Consider the following 9,467-nt stretch of genomic DNA (forward strand, 5'->3'; position numbering starts at 1 on the left):
GCCTCGAGTCAGATTCACGATTTACCTGAACGAAAAAATCAACGGTGACGTCTTGCGGCAGACGGGCGCTTCGCGCCCGCTGCCGCGTTTACAATTATCCTTATTGCAACACAACCGAGCCCCTCCTCCTAAAAATCACATTTATCGGTTTTATCTCTTTTTCTCCAAAATTTTACACAAACAAGTTTGAAAATGATGTTATTTCGACTAATTTTGATATTCTGCGTCGATCTAGACCATTCCTGTTGCTCTACGATTTATGGTTCAAAAGTTAGCTATTTTGCATAAGGTTTCCTAAGTTCTCACTGTAGTAAAATGTTGATTTCTCACGAATCTTTGATATTTAAATATTGAAATGCATAGATTTCGACTAATTTTGAGATTCTGCGTCGATCTAGACCATTCCCATTGATCTAGCATGTACGGTTCAAAAGTTGGCAAATGCGGCTCAAATTGAAAATTCGCTTTAACTCCTCAACCGCAAGCCGCACGATTGAAATATTTATGTGCCGAACTGCTTTTTGCTTTCCCGACCGTGCGGTGCTGTCAGATTTCCGATTTACCTGAATGAAAATTTTGACTCCGGAATTTTCAGGAAAGTCGATTTTGTGGCTCAATTACAAGTCGCCCCGAGGAAATATTTATGTGGCAAGCTCCTCCCTATGTGCCCCACATTCTCCTAACGTCAAATTTGCGATTTACCTGAATGAAAATTTTGACTCCGGAATTTTCAGGAAAGTCGATTTTGTGGCTCAATTACAAGTCGCCCCGAGGAAATATTTATGTGGCAAGCTCCTCCTATGTGCTTCACATTATTCTAACGTCAAATTTGCGATTTACCTGAATGAAAATTTTGACTCCGGAATTTTCAGAAAAATCGATTTTTTGGCTCAATTACAAGTCGCCCCGAGGAAATATTTATGTGGCAAGCTCCTCCCTATGTGCCCCACATTTTCCTAACGTCAAATTTACGATTTACCTGAATGAAAATTTTGACTCCGGAATTTTCAGAAAAATCGATTTTGTGGCTCTATTACAAGTCGCTTCGAGGAAATATTTATGTGGCAAGCTCTTCTCTATGGGCCCCACACTACCCTGGTGTTGGAATTGTGAACTACCTGAACGAAAAATTTCACTGCGAATTTCCGAGAGAAAACTCGTTACTACGCCAAAACTGCGGTTAATATCTTTACGAAATACATCGGAACGTATTATCTAACAAATTCTGCATCTTTCTAGACCGCTCCCGTTGTCCTAGGATGAACGGTTCAAAAGTTGAAGAACACATTGCAGCATTCACAAGTTCTCATCATAGAAACATGGCTATTGCCGACGAATATTCAGAGTTCATCGAATGAAATGCATAGAATCTCACTAATTTTGACATTCTGCGTCGATCTAGACCATTCCCGTTGCTCTAGCATGGACGGTTCCAAAGTTAGCAAATACGGCTAAATATGCAAATTAGCTATAACTCCGCAACCGATAGCCGCCCGATGAAAATATTTGCACGCCGAGCTCCTCTCCTCCTTCCCGATCAAGCCCTCGAGTCAGATTCACGATTTACCTGAACGAAAAAAATCAACGGTGACGTCTTGCGGCAGACGGGCGCTTCGCGCCCGCTGCCGCGTTTACAATTATCCTTATTGCAACACAACCGAGCCCCTCCTCCTAAAAATCACATTTATCGGTTTTATCTCTTTTTCTCCAAAATTTTACACAAACAAGTTTAAAAATGATGTTATTTCGACTAATTTTGATATTCTGCGTCGATCTAGACCATTCCTGTTGCTCTACGATTTATGGTTCAAAAGTTAGCTATTTTGGCATAAGGTTTCCTAAGTTCTCACTGTAGTAAAATGTTGATTTCTCACGAATCTTTGATATTTAAATATTGAAATGCATAGATTTCGACTAATTTTGAGATTCTGCGTCGATCTAGACCATTCCCATTGATCTAGCATGTACGGTTCAAAAGTTGGCAAATGCGGCTCAAATTGAAAATTCGCTTTAACTCCTCAACCGCAAGCCGCACGATTGAAATATTTATGTGCCGAACTGCTTTTTGCTTTCCCGACCGTGCGGTGCTGTCAGATTTCCGATTTACCTGAATGAAAATTTTGACTCCGGAATTTTCAGGAAAGTCGATTTTGTGGCTCAATTACAAGTCGCCCCGAGGAAATATTTATGTGGCAAGCTCCTCCCTTATGTGCCCCACATTCTCCTAACGTCAAATTTGCGATTTACCTGAATGAAAATTTTGACTCCGGAATTTTCAGGAAAGTCGATTTTGTGGCTCAATTACAAGTCGCCCCGAGGAAATATTTATGTGGCAAGCTCCTCGCTATGTGCTTCACATTATTCTAACGTCAAATTTGCGATTTACCTGAATGAAAATTTTGACTCCGGAATTTTCAGAAAAATCGATTTTGTGGCTCAATTACAAGTCGCCCCGAGGAAATATTTATGTGGCAAGCTCCTCCCTATGTGCCCCACATTTTCCTAACGTCAAATTTACGATTTACCTGAATGAAAATTTTGACTCCGGAATTTTCAGAAAAATCGATTTTGTGGCTCTATTACAAGTCGCTTCGAGGAAATATTTATGTGGCAAGCTCTTCTCTATGGGGCCCACACTACCCTGGTGTTGGAATTGTGAACTACCTGAACGAAAAATTTCACTGCGAATTTCCGAGAGAAAACTCGTTACTACGCCAAAACTGCGGTTAATATCTTTACGAAATACATCGGAACGTATTATCTAACAAATTCTGCATCTTTCTAGACCGCTCCCGTTGTCCTAGGATGAACGGTTCAAAAGTTGAAGAACACATTGCAGCATTCACAAGTTCTCATCATAGAAACATGGCTATTGCCGACGAATATTCAGAGTTCATCGAATGAAATGCATAGAATCTCACTAATTTTGACATTCTGCGTCGATCTAGACCATTCCCGTTGCTCTAGCATGGACGGTTCCAAAGTTAGCAAATACGGCTAAATATGCAAATTAGCTATAACTCCGCAACCGATAGCCGCCCGATGAAAATATTTGCACGCCGAGCTCCTCTCCTCCTTCCCGATCAAGCCCTCGAGTCAGATTCACGATTTACCTGAACGAAAAAAATCAACGGTGACGTCTTGCGGCAGACGGGCGCTTCGCGCCCGCTGCCGCGTTTACAATTATCCTTATTGCAACACAACCGAGCCCCTCCTCCTAAAAATCACATTTATCGGTTTTATCTCTTTTTCTCCAAAATTTTACACAAACAAGTTTAAAAATGATGTTATTTCGACTAATTTTGATATTCTGCGTCGATCTAGACCATTCCTGTTGCTCTACGATTTATGGTTCAAAAGTTAGCTATTTTGCATAAGGTTTCCTAAGTTCTCACTGTAGTAAAATGTTGATTTCTCACGAATCTTTGATATTTAAATATTGAAATGCATAGATTTCGACTAATTTTGAGATTCTGCGTCGATCTAGACCATTCCCATTGATCTAGCATGTACGGTTCAAAAGTTGGCAAATGCGGCTCAAATTGAAAATTCGCTTTAACTCCTCAACCGCAAGCCGCACGATTGAAATATTTATGTGCCGAACTGCTTTTTGCTTTCCCGACCGTGCGGTGCTGTCAGATTTCCGATTTACCTGAATGAAAATTTTGACTCCGGAATTTTCAGGAAAGTCGATTTTGTGGCTCAATTACAAGTCGCCCCGAGGAAATATTTATGTGGCAAGCTCCTCCCTATGTGCCCCACATTCTCCTAACGTCAAATTTGCGATTTACCTGAATGAAAATTTTGACTCCGGAATTTTCAGGAAAGTCGATTTTGTGGCTCAATTACAAGTCGCCCCGAGGAAATATTTATGTGGCAAGCTCCTCCCTATGTGCTTCACATTATTCTAACGTCAAATTTGCGATTTACCTGAATGAAAATTTTGACTCCGGAATTTTTCAGAAAAATCGATTTTTTGGCTCAATTACAAGTCGCCCCGAGGAAATATTTATGTGGCAAGCTCCTCCCTTATGTGCCCCACATTTTCCTAACGTCAAATTTACGATTTACCTGAATGAAAATTTTGACTCCGGAATTTTCAGAAAAATCGATTTTGTGGCTCTATTACAAGTCGCTTCGAGGAAATATTTATGTGGCAAGCTCTTCTCTATGGGCCCCACACTACCCTGGTGTTGGAATTGTGAACTACCTGAACGAAAAATTTCCACTGCGAATTTCCGAGAGAAAACTCGTTACTACGCCAAAACTGCGGTTAATATCTTTACGAAATACATCGGAACGTATTATCTAACAAATTCTGCATCTTTCTAGACCGCTCCCGTTGTCCTAGGATGAACGGTTCAAAAGTTGAAGAACACATTGCAGCATTCACAAGTTCTCATCATAGAAACATGGCTATTGCCGACGAATATTCAGAGTTCATCGAATGAAATGCATAGAATCTCACTAATTTTGACATTCTGCGTCGATCTAGACCATTCCCGTTGCTCTAGCATGGACGGTTCCAAAGTTAGCAAATACGGCTAAATATGCAAATTAGCTATAACTCCGCAACCGATAGCCGCCCGATGAAAATATTTGCACGCCGAGCTCCTCTCCTCCTTCCCGATCAAGCCCTCGAGTCAGATTCACGATTTACCTGAACGAAAAAAATCAACGGTGACGTCTTGCGGCAGACGGGCGCGCTTCGCGCCCGCTGCCGCGTTTACAATTATCCTTATTGCAACACAACCGAGCCCCTCCTCCTAAAAATCACATTTATCGGTTTTATCTCTTTTTCTCCAAAATTTTACACAAACAAGTTTAAAAATGATGTTATTTCGACTAATTTTGATATTCTGCGTCGATCTAGACCATTCCTGTTGCTCTACGATTTATGGTTCAAAAGTTAGCTATTTTGCATAAGGTTTCCTAAGTTCTCACTGTAGTAAAATGTTGATTTCTCACGAATCTTTGATATTTAAATATTGAAATGCATAGATTTCGACTAATTTTGAGATTCTGCGTCGATCTAGACCATTCCCATTGATCTAGCATGTACGGTTCAAAAGTTGGCAAATGCGGCTCAAATTGAAAATTCGCTTTAACTCCTCAACCGCAAGCCGCACGATTGAAATATTTATGTGCCGAACTGCTTTTTGCTTTCCCCGACCGTGCGGTGCTGTCAGATTTCCGATTTACCTGAATGAAAATTTTGACTCCGGAATTTTCAGGAAAGTCGATTTTGTGGCTCAATTACAAGTCGCCCCGAGGAAATATTTATGTGGCAAGCTCCTCCCTATGTGCCCCACATTCTCCTAACGTCAAATTTGCGATTTACCTGAATGAAAATTTTGACTCCGGAATTTTCAGGAAAGTCGATTTTGTGGCTCAATTACAAGTCGCCCCGAGGAAATATTTATGTGGCAAGCTCCTCGCTATGTGCTTCACATTATTCTAACGTCAAATTTGCGATTTACCTGAATGAAAATTTTGACTCCGGAATTTTCAGAAAAATCGATTTTTTGGCTCAATTACAAGTCGCCCCGAGGAAATATTTATGTGGCAAGCTCCTCCCTATGTGCCCCACATTTTCCTAACGTCAAATTTACGATTTACCTGAATGAAAATTTTGACTCCGGAATTTTCAGAAAAATCGATTTTGTGGCTCTATTACAAGTCGCTTCGAGGAAATATTTATGTGGCAAGCTCTTCTCTATGGGGCCCACACTACCCTGGTGTTGGAATTGTGAACTACCTGAACGAAAAATTTCACCGCGAATTTCCGAGAGAAAACTCGTTACTACGCCAAAACTGCGGTTAATATCTTTACGAAATACATCGGAACGTATTATCTAACAAATTCTGCATCTTTCTAGACCGCTCCCGTTGTCCTAGGATGAACGGTTCAAAAGTTGAAGAACACATTGCAGCATTCACAAGTTCTCATCATAGAAACATGGCTATTGCCGACGAATATTCAGAGTTCATCGAATGAAATGCATAGAATCTCACTAATTTTGACATTCTGCGTCGATCTAGACCATTCCCGTTGCTCTAGCATGGACGGTTCCAAAGTTAGCAAATACGGCTAAATATGCAAATTAGCTATAACTCCGCAACCGATAGCCGCCCGATGAAAATATTTGCACGCCGAGCTCCTCTCCTCCTTCCCGATCAAGCCCTCGAGTCAGATTCACGATTTACCTGAACGAAAAAAATCAACGGTGACGTCTTGCGGCAGACGGGCGCTTCGCGCCCGCTGCCGCGTTTACAATTATCCTTATTGCAACACAACCGAGCCCCTCCTCCTAAAAATCACATTTATCGGTTTTATCTCTTTTTCTCCAAAATTTTACACAAACAAGTTTGAAAAAATGATGTTATTTCGACTAATTTTGATATTCTGCGTCGATCTAGACCATTCCTGTTGCTCTACGATTTATGGTTCAAAAGTTAGCTATTTTGCATAAGGTTTCCTAAGTTCTCACTGTAGTAAAATGTTGATTTCTCACGAATCTTTGATATTTAAATATTGAAATGCATAGATTTCGACTAATTTTGAGATTCTGCGTCGATCTAGACCATTCCCATTGATCTAGCATGTACGGTTTAAAAGTTGGCAAATGCGGCTCAAATTGAAAATTCGCTTTAACTCCTCAACCGCAAGCCGCACGATTGAAATATTTATGTGCCGAACTGCTTTTTTGCTTTCCCGACCGTGCGGTGCTGTCAGATTTCCGATTTACCTGAATGAAAATTTTGACTCCGGAATTTTCAGGAAAGTCGATTTTGTGGCTCAATTACAAGTCGCCCCGAGGAAATATTTATGTGGCAAGCTCCTCCCTATGTGCCCCACATTCTCCTAACGTCAAATTTGCGATTTACCTGAATGAAAATTTTGACTCCGGAATTTTCAGGAAAGTCGATTTTGTGGCTCAATTACAAGTCGCCCCGAGGAAATATTTATGTGGCAAGCTCCTCGCTATGTGCTTCACATTATTCTAACGTCAAATTTGCGATTTACCTGAATGAAAATTTTGACTCCGGAATTTTCAGAAAAATCGATTTTTTGGCTCAATTACAAGTCGCCCCGAGGAAATATTTATGTGGCAAGCTCCTCCCTATGTGCCCCACATTTTCCTAACGTCAAATTTACGATTTACCTGAATGAAAATTTTGACTCCGGAATTTTCAGAAAAATCGATTTTGTGGCTCTATTACAAGTCGCTTCGAGGAAATATTTATGTGGCAAGCTCTTCTCTATGGGCCCCACACTACCCTGGTGTTGGAATTGTGAACTACCTGAACGAAAAATTTCACTGCGAATTTCCGAGAGAAAACTCGTTACTACGCCAAAACTGCGGTTAATATCTTTACGAAATACATCGGAACGTATTATCTAACAAATTCTGCATCTTTCTAGACCGCTCCCGTTGTCCTAGGATGAACGGTTCAAAAGTTGAAGAACACATTGCAGCATTCACAAGTGTTCTCATCATAGAAACATGGCTATTGCCGACGAATATTCAGAGTTCATCGAATGAAATGCATAGAATCTCACTAATTTTGACATTCTGCGTCGATCTAGACCATTCCCGTTGCTCTAGCATGGACGGTTCCAAAGTTAGCAAATACGGCTAAATATGCAAATTAGCTATAACTCCGCAACCGATAGCCGCCCGATGAAAATATTTGCACGCCGAGCTCCTCTCCTCCTTCCCGATCAAGCCCTCGAGTCAGATTCACGATTTACCTGAACCGAAAAAAATCAACGGTGACGTCTTGCGGCAGACGGGCGCTTCGCGCCCGCTGCCGCGTTTACAATTATCCTTATTGCAACACAACCGAGCCCCTCCTCCTAAAAATCACATTTATCGGTTTTATCTCTCTTTTCTCCAAATTTTTACACAAACAAGTTTAAAAATGATGTTATTTCGACTAATTTTGATATTCTGCGTCGATCTAGACCATTCCTGTTGCTCTACGATTTATGGTTCAAAAGTTAGCTATTTTGCATAAGGTTTCCTAAGTTCTCACTGTAGTAAAATGTTGATTTCTCACGAATCTTTGATATTTAAATATTGAAATGCATAGATTTCGACTAATTTTGAGATTCTGCGTCGATCTAGACCATTCCCATTGATCTAGCATGTACGGTTCAAAAGTTGGCAAATGCGGCTCAAATTGAAAATTCGCTTTAACTCCTCAACCGCAAGCCGCACGATTGAAATATTTATGTGCCGAACTGCTTTTTGCTTTCCCGACCGTGCGGTGCTGTCAGATTTCCGATTTACCTGAATGAAAATTTTGACTCCGGAATTTTCAGGAAAGTCGATTTTGTGGCTCAATTACAATTCGCCCCCGAGGAAATATTTATGTGGCAAGCTCCTCCCTATGTGCCCACACATTCTCCTAACGTCAAATTTGCGATTTACCTGAATGAAAATTTTGACTCCGGAATTTTCAGGAAAGTCGATTTTGTGGCTCAATTACAAGTCGCCCCGAGGAAATATTTATGTGGCAAGCTCCTCCCTATGTGCTTCACATTATTCTAACGTCAAATTTGCGATTTACCTGAATGAAAATTTTGACTCCGGAATTTTCAGAAAAATCGATTTTGTGGCTCAATTACAAGTCGCCCCGAGGAAATATTTATGTGGCAAGCTCCTCCCCTATGTGCCCCACATTTTCCTAACGTCAAATTTACGATTTACCTGAATGAAAATTTTGACTCCGGAATTTTCAGAAAAATCGATTTTGTGGCTCTATTACAAGTCGCTTCGAGGAAATATTTATGTGGCAAGCTCTTCTCTATGGGCCCCACACTACCCTGGTGTTGGAATTGTGAACTACCTGAACGAAAAATTTCACTGCGAATTTCCGAGAGAAAACTCGTTACTACGCCAAAACTGCGGTTAATATCTTTACGAAATACATCGGAACGTATTATCTAACAAATTCTGCATCTTTCTAGACCGCTCCCGTTGTCCTAGGATGAACGGTTCAAAAGTTGAAGAACACATTGCAGCATTCACAAGTTCTCATCATAGAAACATGGCTATTGCCGACGAATATTCAGAGTTCATCGAATGAAATGCATAGAATCTCACTAATTTTGACATTCTGCGTCGATCTAGACCATTCCCGTTGCTCTAGCATGGACGGTTCCAAAGTTAGCAAATACGGCTAAATATGCAAATTAGCTATAACTCCGCAACCGATAGCCGCCCGATGAAAATATTTGCACGCCGAGCTCCTCTCCTCCTTCCCGATCAAGCCCTCGAGTCAGATTCACGATTTACCTGAACGAAAAAAATCAACGGTGACGTCTTGCGGCAGACGGGCGCTTCGCGCCCGCTGCCGCGTTTACAATTATCCTTATTGCAACACAACCGAGCCCCTCCTCCTAAAAATCACATTTATCGGTTTTATCTCTTTTTCTCCAAAATTTTACACAAACAAGT

Source organism: Daphnia magna, linkage group LG7 (genome assembly GCF_020631705.1).
Source record: "Daphnia magna isolate NIES linkage group LG7, ASM2063170v1.1, whole genome shotgun sequence".
Lineage (NCBI taxonomy): Eukaryota > Metazoa > Arthropoda > Branchiopoda > Diplostraca > Daphniidae > Daphnia > Daphnia magna.